This window comes from Haematobia irritans, chromosome 1 (assembly GCF_050003625.1).
Source record: "Haematobia irritans isolate KBUSLIRL chromosome 1, ASM5000362v1, whole genome shotgun sequence".
NCBI lineage: Eukaryota > Metazoa > Arthropoda > Insecta > Diptera > Muscidae > Haematobia > Haematobia irritans.
The window spans coordinates 24,799,765-24,821,114 of NC_134397.1; the positions used below are offsets into that span (position 1 = coordinate 24,799,765).

The 21,350-nt window shown below is 29.3% G+C and overlaps 1 protein-coding gene across 8 annotated transcripts in view; it reads left to right on the top strand.

The window, feature by feature from the left end:
- The window catches only part of Dys (Dystrophin), a 913,182-nt gene that overhangs the window by 603,583 nt on the left and 288,249 nt on the right, over positions 1 to 21,350 (top strand). The window lies entirely within an intron of this gene.

The following is a 21,350-nucleotide window of genomic DNA, read 5'->3' on the forward strand; positions in this document are numbered from 1 at the left end:
CCACAATTGATCGGCAGGTCGTAGTATTCGAAGTGCTAACCCTCAATACCATGAGTTTCAGTTTTTCAACAGCAAATCCGAACGTGTTTGTATTTGAACTGCAGAGCCAAAAATTTCAGTGTGTCTACTGCACACCCAAAAATCTCATCACACCGAAAAGATAATGAAAATTCAATAATGATCCTAGATTTAAAGCCGGAGTGGTTGCTACAAATGTCTTTAGCTTAAAGAAGCCGCATCTTTGGCTTTAAATCCAATACCAAAAACATTAGTGTAAAGACAAGAATTTTTCAGTGTACATACAGCATCCAGATAGAAATTATAGGAACATATACAAATGTCCTTCATATTGCAAACCATAACCAAAAAAATTTTAGCCTTTACAAAGTTGCCGTTAATAAGCATAATGTCTGCTTTTTAATTTACTCTGACTATATTTCGCCTGTTTTTGTTGGTATTCATTCACCAACTCATAATTCTCCAGTATAATCGTTTGGCTTACATGTTGGTTGTTTTTTATTTTTTTTTTTGTGTTAGCAAACAATTTTTACACCATTTAAATTAATCTGTAAAACAAATAAATATTAAAAAGCGTCATAAAACAAAATGTACAAAAAAACAGAAATGTGCAGCGATGACAGAAAAATTCTACGAAGGACCACAAAATGCATTATGCGATTTGAAAACGAGATTTGTAAAATGCTGTTCCATAGACTTAAAATGCGACAAGCTCTCGCATGCAAACGCCCTTGGGTAAAAGCACACACCCACACACACATACACATACTCTATTCATTGTTGGCGGTGGCTTATCCTTGCATTCACACAACACTGACTACACATTTTGAAATTATTTGTTTCTGGTGCAAAAAAAAAAAAAAAAACAGGGCAAGAGTGTGCCAACTTTAGAAATAGGGATTCTGGATTAAAAAACAAATGGAAAAGTACCTTTTGCCTGTACTTAATGTTATTCCAAAGGTCTATATGTCCTCTATTGTTATGGAAAAAAAAACTGAAGAAAATATTCGTTGGCATGAATTGCCACACTATGCTGACTACAACTAACAAGTTTCAAGCATTAACCACTGCAATAAAATAAAAGCTCTGAAACTTTATGACTTCTTACACACTAGCACTCAATTTTGCCAAAGCACTTGCTGGAGAGTAAAGAAAAAAAAAAAACAAGAAATTCTCCTTTAGTCATACTCATATTCTCACACACACACTCGCACATAACATGAACTCATAGCAACAATGGGCAGCTAAGAGCTTATGCAGCTAGACTAGCATATATAGGTGGGGATGTCATAGATGCCTGTATCTCTCTGTATAAGAGAGATAGAGAAAGAGAGAGTGTCTTTGCCTACATATTTACTCATACATTGGTGATAACCATACAACTATGTTACATTGCCCAGATTTTTCTTGTTATTGTTGTTGCGTTGTTTTCATCATTAGTCCTAAAGCCTTTACTATTCCTGGTAGATGCTGCTTATATCCTTCCATTATTCTTGTTGTAAACAACAACAACAACAAAACGAAGTCAAGTATGCAGTATCAGCATTATTATGCCTAAATACTAGAGTGTATGTAGTCATTGTAACCAGTACAAGATGCTATTGCTTCTCCAGAGGCAACCAGCTATTTTTGTTTAGCTTAATGTTATTGCCGCTGTTGTTGTTGGTGTGGAACATTCTCTGTTGGTTAGGAAAATCTCTGTTTTGATCTGGCTTTGGTGTTTGTTAAAGGCATAAAAGTCATTTTGCCACTTTACATTACTTTTCCTCTGCACCCCTTCGTGTTCATTGTTTATTCCAAAATTTTACGAAATAAAATCTGCAAACCTCTTGTTTATGCTCCAAGGGGTTTATATTAGCAATGCAGTAGAACTAAGGATAATATTTCGGCAAAACGGGGGCCTTATTATGATGAAGGCTTCGCTGGAATCTAAAGGTAGAATATTATCACCGCTTCAAAAAAGTGGCAAATATGTCACTAAAACAACACAACGGTTACACTGTTACAAGGGGATTACTTTAAACACACAAAGTTGCTGACACGACGTGTTACCAAACTTCCCTAGATTTTGTGTGAAAATAGTCGGTACGACAAAATTTAACAAAATTTTCTATACAAATAAAATTTTTACAAAATTTTTTATAGAAATACCATTTTGACAAAATTTTCTAACGAAAAAAAATTTTGGCAACATTTTCTACATAAATAAAATTTTGACATTATTTTCTATAGAAATAAAATTTTGACAAAATTTTCTACAGAAATAAAATTTTGAAAAAATTTTCTATATAAATAAAATTTTGACAAAATTTTGTATCGAAATAAAATTTTGACAAAATTTTCTATCGAAATAAAATTTTGCCAAAATTTTCTATAGAAATAAAAATTTAACAAAACTTTCTATCGAAATAAAATTTTGACAAAATTGTCTATAGAAATAAAAATTTGACAAAATTTTCTATAGAATTAAATTTTAACAAAATTTTCTATAGAAACAAAATGTTATATAGAAATAAAATTTTGGCAAAATTTCCTATAGAAATAAAATTTTGACAAACTTTTCTGTAGAAATAAAATTTTTCGAAAATTTTCTTCAGAAATACTATTTTGACAAAATTTTCTATAGAAATAAAATTTTGGCAAAATGTTCTATAGAAATAAAATTTTCTATAAAAAAAATATTTTGAAAATTTTTATAGATAGAAATAAAATTTTGGCAAAATTTTCGATAGAAATAAAATATTGACACAATTTTCTATAGAAATAAAATTTTGACACAATTTGCGATAGATATATAATTTTGACAAATTTTTCTATGGTAATAAAATGTCGACAAAATTTTCTTCAGAAGTAAAATTTTGACGAACTTTTCTATGAAAATAAATTTTTGACAAAATTTTCTATAGAAATAAAATTTTGACAAAATTTTCTATAGAAATAAAATTTTGACACAATTTTCTACTGACATAAAATTTTGCCAAAACATAAATTTTTTGACAAAATTTTCTATAAAAATAAAATTTTGACAAAATTTTTCTGTAGAACTAAAATTTTTAAAAAATTTCTTTAGAAATAAAATTTTGACAAAATTTTCTAAAGAAAAAAATTTTGACAAAATTTTCGATAGAAATATAATTTTGACAAATTTTTCTATGGTAATAAAATGTTGACAACATTTTCTTCAAAAGTAAAATTTTGACAAACTTTTCTATGAAAATAAATTTTTGACAAAATTTTCTTCAAAAGTAAAATTTTGACAAAATTTTCTTCAAAAGTAAAATTTTGACAAACTTTTCTATAGAAATAAAATTTTGACAATAATTCTATAGAAATAATATTTTGACAAAATTTTCTATAGAAATAAAATTTTAACAAATTTTTCTATGGAAATAACATTTTGACAAAATTTTCTATAGAAATACATTTTTGACAAAATTTTCTATAGAAATACAATTTTGAAAAAATGTTCTATAGAAATAGAATTTTTAAAATAATTTCTATAGAAATAAAATTTTTACAAAATTTCTATAGAAATAAAATTTTTACAAAATTTTCTGTAGAACTAAAATTTTTACAAAATTTTCTATAGAAATAAAATTTTGACAAAATTTTCTATAGAAATTTAATTTTGACAAATTTTTCTATGGTAATAAATTTTTGAAAAAATTTTCTATAGAAATAAAATTTTTACAAAATTTTCTATAGAAATAAAATTTTTACAAAATTTTCTATAGAAATACAACGTTAACAAATTTTTCTATGGAAATAAAATTTTGACAAAATTTTCTATAGAAATACATTTTTGACAAAATTCTCTATTGAAATACAATTTTGAAAAAATTTTCTATAGAAATAAATTTTTTACAAAAATTGCTATAGAAATAAAATTTTGACAAAATTTTCTATAGAAATAAAATTTTGGCAAAATTTTCAACAAAAATTTTTTTTTGAAAAATGTTTCGACAGAAATAAAATTTTGACAAAATTTTCGATAGAAATAAAATATTGACAAAATTTTCTATAGAAATAAAATTTTGACAAAATTTTCTATAGAAATAAAATTTTGGCAAAATTTTCTATAAAACATTTTTTTGAAAAATGTTTCGACAGAAATAAAGTTTTGACAAAATTTTCGATAGAAATATAATTTTGACAAAATTTTCTATGGTAATAAATTTTTTGACAAAATTTTCTATGGAAATAGAATTATGACAAAATTTTCTATAGAAATACAATTTTAACAAAATTTTCTATGGAAATAAATTTTTACAAAATTTTCTATAGAAATACAATTTTGAAAAAATTTTCTATAGAAATAAAATTTTGACAAAATTTTCGATAGAAACAAAATTTTTACAAAATTTCTATAGGAAAAAAATGTGGACAAAATTTTCTGTAGAACTAATATTTTGACAAAATTAGAAATAGAAATAAAATTTTGACAAAATTTTCTATAGAAATAAAATTTTTGCAAAATTTTCCATAAAAAAATATTTTGAAAATTTTTTCGACAGAAATAAAATGTTGACAAAATTTTCGATAGAAATAAAATATTGACAAAATTTTCTATAGAAAAAAAAATTTTTCTATAGAAACAAAATTTCTATAGAAATAAAATTTTGACAAAATTTTCTGTAGAACTAAAATTTTGACAAAGTTAGAAATAGAAATAAAATTTTGACAAAATATTCTATAGAAATAAAATTTTGGCGAAATTTTCTATAAAAAAAAAAATATTTTGAAAAATTTTTCGACAGAAATAAAATTTTGACAAAAGTTTCGATAGAAATAAAATATTGACAAAATTTTCTATAGAAATAAAATTTTGACAAAACTTTCTATAAAAATAAAATTTTGGCAAAATTTTCTATGGAAATAAATTTTTGACAAAATCTATACAAAAACAAATTTTGTAAATTATGATTTCTTTGTTTGGTATTGAACCAGAATTTAACCATTCTAAGATAAGATAATCCTGCCATACTGTTACGTTTTTTCATTTCTCTCTAAAGTGACCCAAATAGCAATGTCGAATTGCATTGACGGATTCTACAGAGATTGGATGAAGGAAATAATCAAATCATAATTTTTAAATTTTCGAGTCTTCTTGGACTCTGCTCTACAGCCTCATACCGGATAGGATAAAAATGCTTCCTTAGATCTCTAAAAATTCCATAGACATGGATCAAAGGAGGACCCATTTTTGGTTGTGATTGAGAGACAATGCTTTGTTTTGAAATTCGGAGTATAATTTTCACTTTCCTATAAGTTGACAGATTACGAAGTTATTATTCTCTTTAGCTGCAATTAATTAATAATCGAACAATCATAGATGATAGTACTTTAGAAATAATTGTCTTGACATTTGACTAAATGCAAAAGTTTTCGACCCAAACCTAGATTAATACCTAGATAACCTATATTAATACAAAAAAAAAATTGTGATTAAATCTTTGTGCAAATCGGTAAATTTCTATTAATTTGTCCTCTAGTGCGTATGATTGACAATAATTACCAAGTCCATGGAGCGTATGATTATTCTGAGTTAAATGTCATGCAAATTTTAAGGCGTTTTGGCACACACAAGACTTTTCATATTTGTTTCTAACATATTTTTGTAATAAACTGCGATTTCTTAAATGCTCTGTATTTATATAAAAATAAATGTTAAAGGAATAAATCTCTGGACAAATTAGTATGAAGTAAAATTTTATTAGTTTATCCTAAAGGACGTATGATTGACAGTATTTATCAAGCCCATGGAGCGTACGATTATTGTTAATTAAATGTCCAAGCGTATTTTAAGGCCTTTGGCAGTCTTAAGGTCCTTGATATTGGTTCTTATTAAATGTTTTAATATTCACAACTACGATTTGTTAAATAACCTATATTAATATAAAAAAATAAATGTCGGAGGAGTAAATCACTGTAAAAAAATCATATGAAAAAAATTTCCATTATTTTGTCCTATAGTGCGTATGATTGCCAATAATTATTGAGCCCATGGAACGTATGATTATTTTGAATTAAATGTCAAATCTTAAGGCCTTTGGCAATCTGAAGGACCTTGATCTGTGGTCTTAAAATATTTTTACATATTGAGAACGATGACTAGTTCAATAACCTATATTAATATCAATAGAAATGTCAGAGTAGTAAATCTCTGTAAAAATTCATATGAAGTAAATTTCCATTAGCTTGTCCTATAGTGCGTATGATTAACAATAATTATTATTATAAGTCTATGGAGCGTATGATTATTTTGAATTAAATTCCAATGCAAATTTTAAGGCCTTTGCCCATCTTAAGGCCCTTGACTCTTTTGCACCTATAAAAATTAAAGCAATAAAATTCGTTTCAATAAAAGGGAAGAAAACAAAAAAGGTGGATTTGATTTGTTATTACTTTAAAACATAAAAGACAGTTTTATTACTCGTATTAGTTTAGTCAACACGACATCAAATTGGATATTGTACACTGGTAGATTATCCTTGTTCTTTTCACACTTTCAAATTGTATCCGGTGATTTCGTATTCTTGTTTTCTTACACTCTTTGAATACAAAAAAAAAACGCCCATTAATACAAATACAATGAAAAATGTTACTACCAGCAGGTATAACAAACAAACAAAGGTGAAACGGAAACGGATGAACGTAAAAAAAAGGGGCAAACACCAACGAGTATTTATAACCATTGTGATGATGTCTTCTTGGCAACTGTTCTTGGTACTATATAGACGTCATCAACGCAATGGTATCATCAAAATGCTGATGCAAACATTATACCTTAAGTTCGTTCGTTCGTTCTGCTGATTGTTAACGATGAAAATTTCTGCTGATCCCGTTGACAGTGTTAGAGAGTTGGCATAAATCCCTAACGATGATGAAAACACCTTTCATATGTTTTTGAAATATGTAAAGATGTCATAAACGTTTATGCCAGCATTTATTACAACTCCATGTTATTTAAGCAGTATGCCAAACGAGCCGTATACCATTTGTTTGTTTTGTTTTTTTGTGGTGCTTGTTACTTTGGCGAAAGGTTTAGCTCTAAGGAAATTTTACCGTAATCCTTTATTTTAAATTGGTTTCACTTTTTTCTTTCACTTGAGGAGTTTACAGTACTTAGGGCCTATGATGATGGTATTGGTGATTTATATAGGGTCTGTGTTTTTATTGTTGGCTTCATTATATCTAAGGTTTGTTACTTACAGGATTTATAGGTGGCTTTAATTTAATGCGATCTAATAGGTCTTGGATCATTTTCAAAGGTTAAATCTTAATCTAGAGCATACAGAACCAATAAAACAAATAAATGTTTACTCAAATATCACATATTTTAATACCACTCACAATATTATTTGTAATCTAAACATCGTAAGTAAAAATAATTAGTATTTGTCATACGCTTAGGTGTACTTTGAATCAATATCAATCATACGCAGATGCAATATTATACGAAACAACGTTGACGTTAATCATCAAATTTAAATGGTGAATAGTTTTATATCTATCAACTTCAACCTAAATGATTACTGCCTCACATTTTTAAAATATTTGATAATTGTAATATTATACGAAACAACGTTGACGTTAATCACCTAATTTAAATGGTGAATATTTTTATATCCATCAACTTCAACCTAAATGATTACTGCCTCACATTTTTAAAATATTTGATAATTGTCATTAAATTAAATATATTTTTCTTTTATATTTTATGATAAATTATATGTTATTAGGCTCCACTTAAGCATTTCTGGCTATAAGCTCCTCCCTGTAGCATCATCAATCTGTCTGTTATTGTCATCGGTATTATTTAAATCCTTTGTGTATTGTAATTAAATACTTTCTCCATTTTCTATTTGGTGAAATATTAGAGCTAAGAGCCCTGAAGCCCTTTGGTGCGTATGATTTATATGAATGTAAAGTACATCTGTTCGTATGATGAATATTAATTGTTTTTATTATGTGTAATTGCTGAAAGCCATATGACTCAACATCTCGGAGGGAAATATAAAAGTTAATTAAATATTAAAGCAAATTTTCAATACAATTACAACGATGATTATGGTAAATGAAAAAAAAAACAACTTTAAAATGGAATAAATATTAATTGTTCTTCTAATAAAATTTGTTTTTATATATTGCAATATTTGTTTTTTTTTTTTCGAAATCTCTAATATTTTGCAATGACTTTTTTGTAATAAAAAAAATTTATTGTAGATTTACAATAAATTTTTCATGATTTGTATAACGATATTTATACCAACATGGGAGTATGATTAATTAAAAAAAATTAAATATCAAGGCATATGATTACTTATATTTTATTATTGTACCCAAATTGAACACAATCTGTAACCCCTATAAGTGCTTACAGTAAGTTTGGATAGTAAGGAGCCTACTCTTACGCCAGATCAAATTGAAAGTATGGAAATCATGACCGAACGTTCTTATGGAAACGAAAAATTTTAATACATTTGGCAACCTTAAGACCCTTCATACTTGTTTTTAACATATTTTTGTAATATTCAAAATTAAGAATTTTTAAAACTATATTTATATAAAAATTAATGTTTAAGGAATAAATCTCTGTACAAATTAGCAGGAAGTAAAATTCCATTCGTTTGAATTAGATGTCAAAACAAATGTTAAGCCTTTGGCAGTCTAGGCCTTTGATATATGTTCTTAACATATTCTTACATATTGAGAACGATGACTAGTTAAATAACCTATATTAATATAAAAAGAACTTTTAGAGGAGTAAATCTCTGTAAAAATTCATATGAAGTAAATTTCCGTTAGTTTGTCCTATAGTGCGTATGATTGACAATAATCAAGTCCATGGAGCGTATGATTATTTTGAATTCAATTCCAATGCAAATTTTAATGCCTTTGACTCTTTTGCTCCTATAAAAATTAAAGCAATAAAATTCGTTTCAATAAAAGGGAAGAATACAAAAAAAGGTGAATTTGATTTGTTATTACTTTAAAGCATAAAAGACAGTTTTATTACTCATATTAGTTTATTTGGTTATCTTCCCTGATTAACAAATTAAATTGTCCAATGAAATAATTTATTTCGAAAAAGGCTATGAATTTCTCACTTTGTAATAACAAATTTCCCTGGATAAAGGATAACCAGTAAATCATATTTTCTTATCTTCAAACAAATTTCATATTAATTACAATTGTAGTAATACATTTAAACAATATTGAATCAAACATATATATATATATATCAACATCGATATTCATTTACATTGTATTTTAAATTACTTCGAACATCATAACGGATAATTAATATAATTACTTCTATTAAGCGTATATGTCAGCGTATGATTGATGTAATTACAATACATTTTATAGCATGATAAATAATGTATTACTTACCTCATGTTTCATTTGTTAACATGTGAATACATATTGCCATAAAAGTTACATACTGAATTTTAAATTACTAACATGAATGCATGATTGTAAATGGTAACGAGAAAATAGATGTAAATATATTTTAGTATATTTATTTTGGTCTAGTTAAAATGATTAAGTGATCGAATGTTTACCACATTTCAATTTGCAGATGAAGAACTTAAGGCCAACATAAATTTTGTTAAAATATTATTTGTCAAAATTTTAACTTCTATAGAAAATTGTGTCAGAACTTTATTTCTATGGGCAATTGTGTCAAAATTTTATTTCTATAGAAAATTTTGTCAAAATTTAATTCTACAGAAAATTTTCTCAAAATTTAATTTATACAGAAAATTTTGTCAAAATGTTATTTCTATACAAAATTTTGTCACAATTTTATTTCTAAAATATTACTATAGAAAATTTTGTCAAAATTTTATTTCTATATAAAAATGTGTCTATATATATAGAAAATTTATATAGAAAATTTTGTCAAATGTTGATTTCTACAGGAAATTTTTTCAAAACTTTATTTGTATAGAGAAAATTTTGTTAATATTCTATTTTGTCAAATTTCTATTTTGTCATAACTCTATTTCTATAGAAAATTTTGTTAGAATTCTATTTCTATAGAAAATTTTGTCAAAATTGTATTTCTAGAGCAATTTTGCTTAACATTTTATTTTTATAGAAAATTTTGTTAAAATTTAAACTTCTAAAGAAAATTTTGTAAAAATTTTATTTCTATAGATAAATTTGTCAAAATTTTATTTTTTTAGATATTTTTTTAAATTTTATTTCTATAGAAAATGTTGTCAAAATTTAGACTAAAATATAAAATGTGTCCAAATTTTATTTCTATAAAAAATTTTGTCAAAATTTGATTTGTATAGAAAATTTTGGGTAAAATTTGATTTCTATAGAAAATTTTGTGAAAATTGTCCAAATTTTCTTTCAATAGAAAATTTTGTCAAAATTTTATTTCTATAGAAAATGTTGTCAAAATTTGATTTCTATAGAAAATTTTGTCAAAACTTTATTTGTAGAGAAAAATTTGTCAACATTTTATTTTTAGAGAAAATTTTTTTAAAATTTTTTCTTAGAGAAAATTTTGTTAGTATTTCTATTTCTATAGAAAATTTAGTCAAAATTGTATTTCTATAGAATTGTTTTTCTTTTTTTTTTATTTATTTTTTTAGAATATTTTGTCAAAATTTAAACTTCTACAGAAAAATTTGGGAAATTTTTTTTAAAATTTGATTTCTTTAGCAATTTTTTCAAAATTTTATTTCTATAGTAAATGTTGTCAAAATTTAAACTTCTAAAGAAAATTTTGTGAAAATTTTATTTCTATAGAAAATTTTGTCAAAGTTTTATTTCTTTAGGTAATTTTGTCAAAATTTTATTTCTATAGAAAATTTTTGTCAACATTTTATTTTTATAGAAAATTTTGTCAATTTTTTTTTCTATAAAAAATTTTGTCGAAATGTGACTTATATAGAAAATTTTGTCAAAATTTTATTTGTATAGAAAAATTTATCAAAATTTTTTTTAGAAAAAATTTTGTTAAAAGGTTAGTTTTAGAGAAAATTTTGTCAAAATTTTATTTTTAGAGAAAATTTTTTTTAAAAGTTTATCTTAGAGAAAATTTTGTTAATATTTTATTTCTATAGAAAATTTTGACAAAATTTTATTTTGTAAAATTCTATTTTGTCAAAATTCTATTTCTATAGAAAAGTTAGTCAAAATTGTATTTCTATAGAATTTTTTTTTCAAAATTTTATTTTTATAGAATATTTTGTCAAAATTTATACTTCTAAAGAAAATTTTGTGAAAATTTTATTTCTACAGAAAATTTTTTTACCCTGCGCCACACTGTGGAACATGGTATTATAAGTTAGTGCATATGTTTGTAACACCCAGAAGGAGAAGAGATAGACACATGGTGTATTTGGCAATAATACTCAGGGTGGGTCGCTGAGTCGATATAACCATGTCCGTCTGTCCGTCCGTCCGTCTGTCTGTGAACACATTTTTGTGATCAAAGTCTAGGTCGCAATTTAAGTCCAATCGCCTTCAAATTTGGCACATGTTTTTAATTTGGGTCAGAATAGAACCCTATTGATTTTGGAAGAAATCGGTTCTGATTTAGATATAGCTCCCATATATATCTTTCGCCCGATATGCTCTAATATGGACTCAGCAGCCAGAGTTTTATACCGATTTGCTTGAAATTTTGTACAAACATAACACTTAGTCGTATAGTCAAGTGTGCGAAATTTGATGGAAATCGGTTCAGATTTAGATATAGCTCCCATATATATCTTTCGCCCAATATGGACTTATGTGGCCCCAGAAGCCAGATTTTTGGCCGAATTTGGTTGAAATTTTGCACTAGGAGTACAATTGGTAGTATAGTCAAGTGTGCAAAATTTGATTGAAATCGATTCAGATTTAGATATAGCTTCCATATATATCTTTCGCCCGATATGGACTAATATGGTCCTAAAAGCCAGAGTTTTGGCCCAATTTGGTTGAAATTTTGCACAGGGAGTAGATTTAGCATTGCAGCTATGCGTGCCAAATTTGGTTGAAATCGATTCAGATTTAGATATAGCTTCCATATATATCTTTCGCCCGATATTGTCCGTCTGTCTGTCTGTCTGTTGGTGTATTTTTGTGTGCAAAGTACAGCTCGCAGTTTTAGTCCGATTGTCCTAAAATTTGGTATAGTGTCCTTTTCGGCTCAAAGACGATCCCTATTGATTTTGGAAAAAATCGGTTCAGATTTAGATATAGCTGCCATATATATTTTTTACCGATCTGGTTATAATTGGCGTGAATATCAACCGATCTTCCTCAAATTCCGTACATCCGAATGTTTTATGAGTCTCAAAAAACTTACAAAATATCAGCCAAGTCGGTTCAGATTTAGATATAGCTCCCATATATAGCTTTCGCCCGATTTACACTCATTTGCCCGCAGAGGCCAATTTTTTGCTCCGATTTAGTTGAAATTTCGCACAGGGAGTATAATTAGCATTGTAGCTATGCGTGCCAAATTTGGTTGAAATCGGTTCAGATTTAGATATAGCTCCCATATATAGCTTTCGCCCGATTTACACTCATATGACCACAGAGGCCAATTTTTAACTCAGATTTAGTTGAAATTTTGCACAGGGAGTAGAATTAGCATTGTAGCTATGCGTGCCAAATTTGGTTGAAATCGGTTCAGATTTAGATATATCTCCCATATATAGCTTACGCCCGATTTACACTCATATGACCACAGAGGCCAATTTTGAACTCCGATTTAGTTGAAATTTTGCACAGGGAGTAGAATTAGCATTGTAGCTATGCGTGCCAAATTTGGTTGAAATCGGTTCAGATTTAGATATAGCTCTCATATATATGTTTTTATGATTTCGACAAAAATGGCCAAAATTCCGACATTTTCCTTGTAAAATCGCCACTGCTCAGTCGAAAAGTTGTCAAAAGGACTCTAATTTTCCTAAACTTCTACTACATATATATCGAGCGATATATCATAAATAAACTTTTGCGATGTTTCCTTAAAATTGCTCCAGATTTAAATGTTTCCCATATTTTTTTACTAAAATTGTGTTCTACCCTAGTGCATTAGCCGACTTAAATTTCGAGTCTATAGATTTTGTAGAAATCTATCAAATTCTGTCCAGATCGAGTGATATTTAAATGTATGTATTTGAGACAAACCTTGATATATAGCCCCCAACACATTTGACGGATGTGATATGGTATCGAAAATAATAATATATATAGTCGGCCCCGCCCGACTTTAGACTTTCCTTACTTGTTTATTAGTCAATATTTTCAAGAAACTTTCATTGTTTTTTGAATGCCTTTTCATTTTGTTTGTTTTGTTTTTGTGTTTCCATGACCACAGTTTATCACAAACAGTCGGAACACCATGACGTATTATATTTATTAATTACTTAATTAACCAGTACATTGAAGCGTATAATTACTATAAATGGCAATCGTAGTAGTCATACGCATCAATGTTCATCCAATAGTTATAAAAATACATGCAAAATACAAACAGTATTACTACATCATTTATAATCGATAACGAATTAAAAATTGCCTTTTGAGTAATTGTATATAATTATTGAAAAAACAGAGGGAATGTGAAATATGTATTGGATAATTAATTAATATTTCCATATAGTCAATATAGGGACAGATTTGCTTAGAATAAAGGGATCCTTAGTGCTGGGAAAATTTATTTAGTTACTATCACCAACACCATGTTTTCACGTCGTATTGAAATAAGGAAAATTCTTAACCTTGTAATAAAAAAATATTGTCCCTGTTGGCAATGCTAATATTTAACAAAAAATAAACAAAAATTATAGAATATATTGATAGATTTTACAAAATTAAGTGACATAGAACACACAAGAAAATTTGTTTAAATAATTTTGTATTGCCATTTATTAAAGCAATTCAAAGTCTTTAAAGAGTCGATTTATAGTAGAATTACAATGGGCTGAATAATGGACGATCGGTCTTATAGCCAACGGTTTGGGCCATGCAGGCGTATAATTAACATTAATAGAGCACCCATCATGCGTATGATTGACGGAAATTATTTATTATTTCATTCGCCCGTATTCAAATATGCACTGCGTAGGCGTGTATAGATTTGTATCTGGAGTTTTTTTTTCAATGGTTCTATTGATCAAATTCCTTAATCTACTTTGTCCATAAAGCTCGAAAATAATTAATTGTAAAATTAAGGTATAATGCATTTGGACATTAGTCGCCTGTTTCGATATCAGGCTAACATGAAAAATAATATTTACTTTAAACTATTTATAGCATTTATCATTTTTAATTTTTAACAAACATATACCCCAATTAAAACCATTGTGATTTAATTCTAGATTACATTTTTTTCGATTATGTTCTTTTCACATTCCTCCAAAAATTAATCTTTAAAGTTTAAGCAACGGAAACAATAAATTGAAAGAATTGGACAATTTTTCCACATATTTCACAGAAGACGAATATGGAAGACGAAGTTGTCAAATCCCTTTGGAGACAAAACGATTGAATTAAATTAAAAAAGGGTAGTGTTAGGTTTAAGTAGTCTGATATTTTATATCTTTTGGACCATTTAGCCTTTCTTGTAATCAGTCCAACTTAAACCAAATCGTTAGACCTATGAATGTCTAAAGTAGAAACTCTTTTTATTGAAGTCTCGAGACGCCTATTGTCTTTATTTTTGAAAAGTTTCTGGTTAACAGTTAAAATATCTGGGCAGTGTTTATTAAGGCCTTTGAAATAAATAAATTACTAATAAATAATAACATTTGTTGTATCGATTTGTGTGACTGAAGATTGGGGATATGTATGCGTATAATTAACATTAATTGAGAAACCACCATGTGTATGATTGATGGAATTTATTTTTTCAATTTATTTTAAACATAATTATATAAATTAAAACTATTGTGTTAATAGATTTAACTCTAGATCATTTTATTCTATCGTTTTTGTCTTTTTCACATTCCTCCAAAAATTAATCCTTAAAGTAAAAAAAAAAACAAATAAAAAAGAGTTGAAAAAATGTTACAGCATATTTCGCAAAAGATATAGAGGAGCAAGTTGTGCAATGGCTTTGGAGACAAAACAATTCACTAAATTGGAAAATGTGACATTTTTCTCCACAACAAAGCCATTACAAGGATGATCTGGTCTTGCACACCCACACATTCGTATGTGGTTTGCCGAAAAAAAAAAAACAAACAAACAAAGCAAAAACGTTGCATCCATCCACTCACATTCTTTAGAGAAAAGTCTTGAAAATTTAATTTGTTCACATGACGATCTAATTGTCAATAAAACCGACATTTACTTCACAATTTTTGCACATTTACTTCGCACATGACATCCAAAGCTACGAAATTCATTCCTATACAGTCTTAGATGATAAGGACATTCGTGCATTTGTGGTTAGTAAGAAGGCTACTGGGAATCTTTTTGACGTTGTTTTCTATACATTTTTGTAAACATCAGAGAACAAAAGATAAAAAAAGTAAGACAGCCAAAAGAGTTTTTGAAGTAGAAATACGTTGAACTTTTATCCAAATGACACTTATACATAGACACACACACACACACACACACATTTTCTGTGGTGACAGCTAAGACTAAGAAAAATAGAATATCCTTGGCGAAGACAAAAACTAAAGACGCTACTTTTGTTCTTGCTTGTTATGGACCAAGCAAAGGAGTAACGTCTGCCAAACGTCAACTCATTGAACATTAGCACCCTCTTTCAACCGTCATGTGTTCTTGCATCACAATATAAATTTTTTTAGGTTTTTTTCTCCTTCTCCTTAATATCCCAACAAGAAACGGATATTGTTGGGAAATGATTACGGTTACGTATATGAGCCTTTGTAGAGGTGTTGCTAGGAGGCTATTGTTTGTTAGAAGTCGTTCATTTGTTATGGTGTTTTGAAAAATCCTCTGGCATTGGTGAATGAAAAAAAAAATAGAAATGTAGAATTTCTTGAGAGATTTGGGTTAATATCTAGAGGCCTATTAACACAATACTGGCACAAAAATATCATCACAACAGAAGGAAACTAAGAGCAAATAAGAATTCGTAGAAGGAAATATAAAATCTAAAATTTTCTATCTTTAAACAGAATTTAATAAAGCAAATATTAAATTTTCAATAAATGGTCTAGACAAATATTTGGAATTAAATTTGATTTACATAAACCTTTATTGTGGGATTTGTAAAGAGATATTCTGTGTACTGCTTACCTATAGATACACCTGCAGATACATCATTTTACTGATTTTTTTTTACACTTTGTTGCTTCGATTTATATGACTGGTCATTAGGACCATACATGCGTATAATTAATATTAATAGATACGCCACCATGCGTATGATTGATAGCAATTATACACAACATACCATTGTTTATTGATTATTTGGATAATAAAGTATTTTTTACACTTTGTTGTTAGGTTAGGTTAGGTTAAAGTGTCAGCCCCATTAAATTTCAGGCTCACTTAGACTATTCAGTCCATTGTGATACCACATTTAACTAAAAGTACCTATTACATATGGGCACTTCTAGTCTTAACCACTGAACCTTCTCTATTATTTACTTTTGTGGAACCAACCAGATTGCTCCAAAAACATTAACAAACTGCTTAAGTTAACGTTTTCCAGGTCAGCCAGTAATCTAAAGCTATATGCTCCTAAAATTCGCTTACGCCTTACACAAAAAGCAGGACACTCACACAAGAGGTGTTTAATTGATTCCTTTTCCTCCACATCATGACAGCTTATACAATAGTCATTATACTTCACACCTATAGTTTTTGCAAATTCGCCTATCAGGCAGCGACCCGTTATAGCAGATATTAGGAGTGCTATCTGACGCCTTGAGAACACTAGCATATCTAGTGTGCGGTTTAAGTTTAAATGGGGCCATATTTGCTTGGTGTCGTTACAACCCTTGCAATTTTCCCATCGAATATTGGCCATCATAACAGCCTTCTCACGCAGTAAGAGCTTGCAGGTGGCCAGAGGCATACCAACAGATTCTAGTTCCCCTGGAATATGTAAGGTAGTTCCTAGCCTTGCTAACACATCTGCTTCACAGTTCCCCGGTATGTTCCTATGACCAGGCACCCATATTAGGTGAATATTGTACTGCTCAGCCATCTCGTTGAGAGATTTGCGGCAGTCTATGGCCGTTTTTGAGTTAAGGAACACAGAGTCCAAGGATTTTATTGCAGGTTGACTGTCTGAGTATATATTAATGCCAATATTTGTTGAAACATTACTTCTCAGCCAATTCACCACCTCTCTTATTGCCAATATTTCAGCCTGAAAAACACTACAGTAATCTTTTCGCTATTCGAATTTCCAGATCTTTAGAATATACTCCGAACCCCACTTGTCCATTCAATTTGGAGCCATCAGTATAGAAATCTATATATCTTTTATTCCCCGGGGTCTGTGTACACCACGCCTCACTGTTGGGAATTAGAGTTTCAAACTTTTTGTCGAAAAGTGGTTTTGCCAGGGTGTAATCCACTACGTTAGGCACATCTGGCATTACTTTGAGGACCGAACTATGACCGTACATTTTTTCCGACCACAGCGATAGCTCGCGCAACCGCACAGCCGTTGTCGCAGCTGACTGTTTGGCCAAAATGTCTAAAGGCAATAGATGTAGCATGACATTAAGGGAGTCTGTTCCTGTCTTACTAAATGCGCCTGATATACATAAGCTCGCCATACGCTGAACTTTATCTAAACAAGTCGGTTTCTGAAGTGCCGGCCACCAGACTACAACACCATATAGCATTATAGGTCTAACCACTGCCGTGTATAGCCAATGCACAATTTTTGGTCTTAGTCCCCACTTTTTCCCTATTGCCTTTTTGCACGAGTACAAAGCTACCGTGGCTTTTCTCGCCCTCTCTTCAATATTAAGCCTAAAATTCAGCTTCCTGTCCAAAATAACGCCAAGGTATTTACACTTTGTTGTTAAGATTTATATAGTTCTCTGGTCCCTACATGCGTATAATTAACAATAATTAGGGAACACACTAGGCGTATGATTGACAAAAATTATTTTCTACATACCATTGTCCATCGATTATTTGGAATATGTGCAATAATAAAAAAAATCAAACCACCCTAAAGTTTGTTTATATCACAATATATTCATCTGTACATTAATTTACAGATATGGATATACTAAATAACAGATTTTGGGAGGAATATTGAATAAACTCTTCCATGTGATATTCGAACGGATATATGATAGGCTAGTAGCAAATTGAGAATATTGCTCCATATGTAATATAATATGCCAAAGAGAACCCCATTCGATAGTTCAAAAAATCGTGTAAAATGTAATCCGAATATTAATTCGCTATAGATAGCGAGTGTATGCCATACAATAGAGCGTATAAATAAAATTAATAGAGACCCACCATGCGTATGATGGATAGCAATTATTAACATTTATCAATTTGTTTTTATAAATCGAAAGATCACCCCTTTTAGGAAAAGTATTAAAATTTCTTAAATTTTTCACAGAAGATATGAAAGACGAAGTTGTAGGATATCTTTGGAGACAAAACAATTGAACTAAATTGAAAAACCTGACAGTTTAAATAGTCTGGTATTTGGTTTCTATTTGATAACGTATCCGGTCGCGTATTCAGGGCAACTTAAATCGATCCGTTAAACTTATGCAAGTCCAAATTAGAAAGTTTTTCGATTGAAATCTCGAGATGCTGATTGATTATTATTTTCGGAAAGTTTCTGGTTAATGGTTGAAATATCTTTGGAATGCGTATTAAGGTCATTGGAAAAAAAGACGAATAGCAGAAATAATGATCTCGATTTTACCTAGGCAGAAACTTTATTTGCCATTTGTTGTATCGTTTTGTACGACTGAAGATTTGAGCCATATAAGCGTATAATTAACATTAATAGAGAGCCCACCATGCGTATGATTGACGAAAATTATTTACTACTCACACATACTATTTTGTCAAATTTTTTATTTGTATAAATCGGGATATATTTTGTATAAATCGATAGATCACCCCCTTTAAGACAACTATTAAATTTTCTATAAATAGTCAAATTAAAAATTTTAACTGAAAGTTCGCATATAGACACTTCTTATTGTGGGTAAGAAAAATATCTGAATACATTTTACAAATATCCCCTAGGCACAACATTTTCACTAATGTAATGAAACGATAAAGTTTGACTGAAAAAAAACAGTCTTGGCCCATGCATGCGTATAATTAACTTTAATAGTGAACCTACTATGCGTATGATTGACAGCAATTATTCTCTATATACCACGGTTCATCGATTATTTTGAATATATAAAAAAGTTAGGAAATTCTTTAATGGCACCGAGTTCATGCAATAAAACAAGAGTAGAACAAGTATATACGGACGTAAGCTCGGTCAGGCCGAATCTTATGTACCCTCCACCTAAACACTGCCATCCACAATCGAATTACTTGGGTTGCGTTAACGCTTGCCGATGGCAAGATATCTTATATTCCTAACACTGTCTTCTAAATTGTAAATAAGTCCATACGTGGTATATATTAATTTAACAAAATTTTCTATAGAAATAAAATTTTCCATAGAAATAAAATTTTGACAAATTTTCTATAGAAATAAAATTTTGACAAATTTTCTATAGATATAAAGTTTTGACAAATTTTTCTATAGAAATGAAATTTTAACAAAATTTTCTATAGAAATAAAATTTTTATTTCTATAGAAAACATTTTTAAAAAAATTTTCTATAGAAATAAAATTTTAACAAAATGTTCTATAGAAATAAAATTTTGGTCGATTATTTTTGGCTCGAGTGTCAACCTTGATTATGAACCGATATGGACCAATTTTTGTGTGATTGGGGATTGGCTAAATATAACTATAGACCGATATGGACCAATTTTGGTATGGTTGTTAGCGGCCATATACTAACACCACGTTTCAAATTTGAACCGGATCGGATGAATTTTGCTTCTCTAAGATGCGCCGGAGGTCAAATCTGGAGAACGGTTTATATGGGGGCTATATATAATTATGGACCGATATGGAACAATTCTAACACGGTTGCTAGAGACCATATACTAACACCATGTTCCAAATTTCAAACCAAATCTGGCCGCGCAAAACAAATCTGGGGATCCGTTTATATGGGGGCTATATATAATTATGAACCGATGTGGACCAATTTTTGCATGGGTGGTAGAGACCATATACTGACACCACGTTCCACATTTGAACCGGATCGGATGAAATTTGCTCCTCCAAGAGGCTCCGGAGGTCAAATCTGGAGAACGCTTTAAATGGGGGCTACATATAATTATGGACTGACACCACGTTCCACATTTGAACCGGATCGGATGAATTTTGCTCCTCCAAGAGGCTCCGGAGGTCAAATCTGGAGAACGCTTTATATGGGGGCTATATATAATTTTGGACCAATTCTGCCACGGTTGTTAGAGATCATATACTAACACCATGTTCCAAATTTAAACCCGATCGGATGAAATTTGCTTCTCTTAGAGGCTCCGCAAGCCAAATCTGGGGATCGGTTTATATGGGGGCTATATATAATTATGAACCTATGTGGACCAATTTTTGCATGGATGGTACAGACCATATGTTATACCACCATCATGTACCAAATTTCAGCCGGTTACAAATTTCAGCCGGATCGGATGAAATATGCTTCTCTTAGAGGCTCCGAAAGCCAAATCTGAGGGTCCGTTTATTTGGGGACTATACGTAAAAGTGGACCGATATTGCCCATTTGCAATACCATCTGACCTACATCAATAACAACTACTTGTGCCAAGTTTCAAGTCGATAGCTTGTTTCGTTCGGAAGTTAGCGTGATTTCAACAGATGGACGGACATGCTTAGATTGACTCAGAATTTCACCACGACCCAGAATATATATACTTTATGGGGTCGTAGAGCAATATTTCGATAACAAACGGAATGACAAAGTTAATATACCCCCATCCTATGGTGGAGGGTATAAAAATGAAGTTATAAGTCACAATAAGCCGAATATCGGCTTAGGTGATTGTCAGCTGATATGAGACAGAGAGAACTGGAGTCTTTTTCAATCTTAACTGACCTACATTCCTTTAAAATCATTTTTATATAAATATCTATCTCTTCACAATCATCAGTGGATTTTGTTTATAACCGAATTTTAATAAAAATTTTCAACATTAAAGAGATTTTTATTCAGGAAATAATATTGCGTATAAGTAATTTCATTATAGGCACATCAGTGCGTATTAGTTATTTTATTGTTATATTCTATATA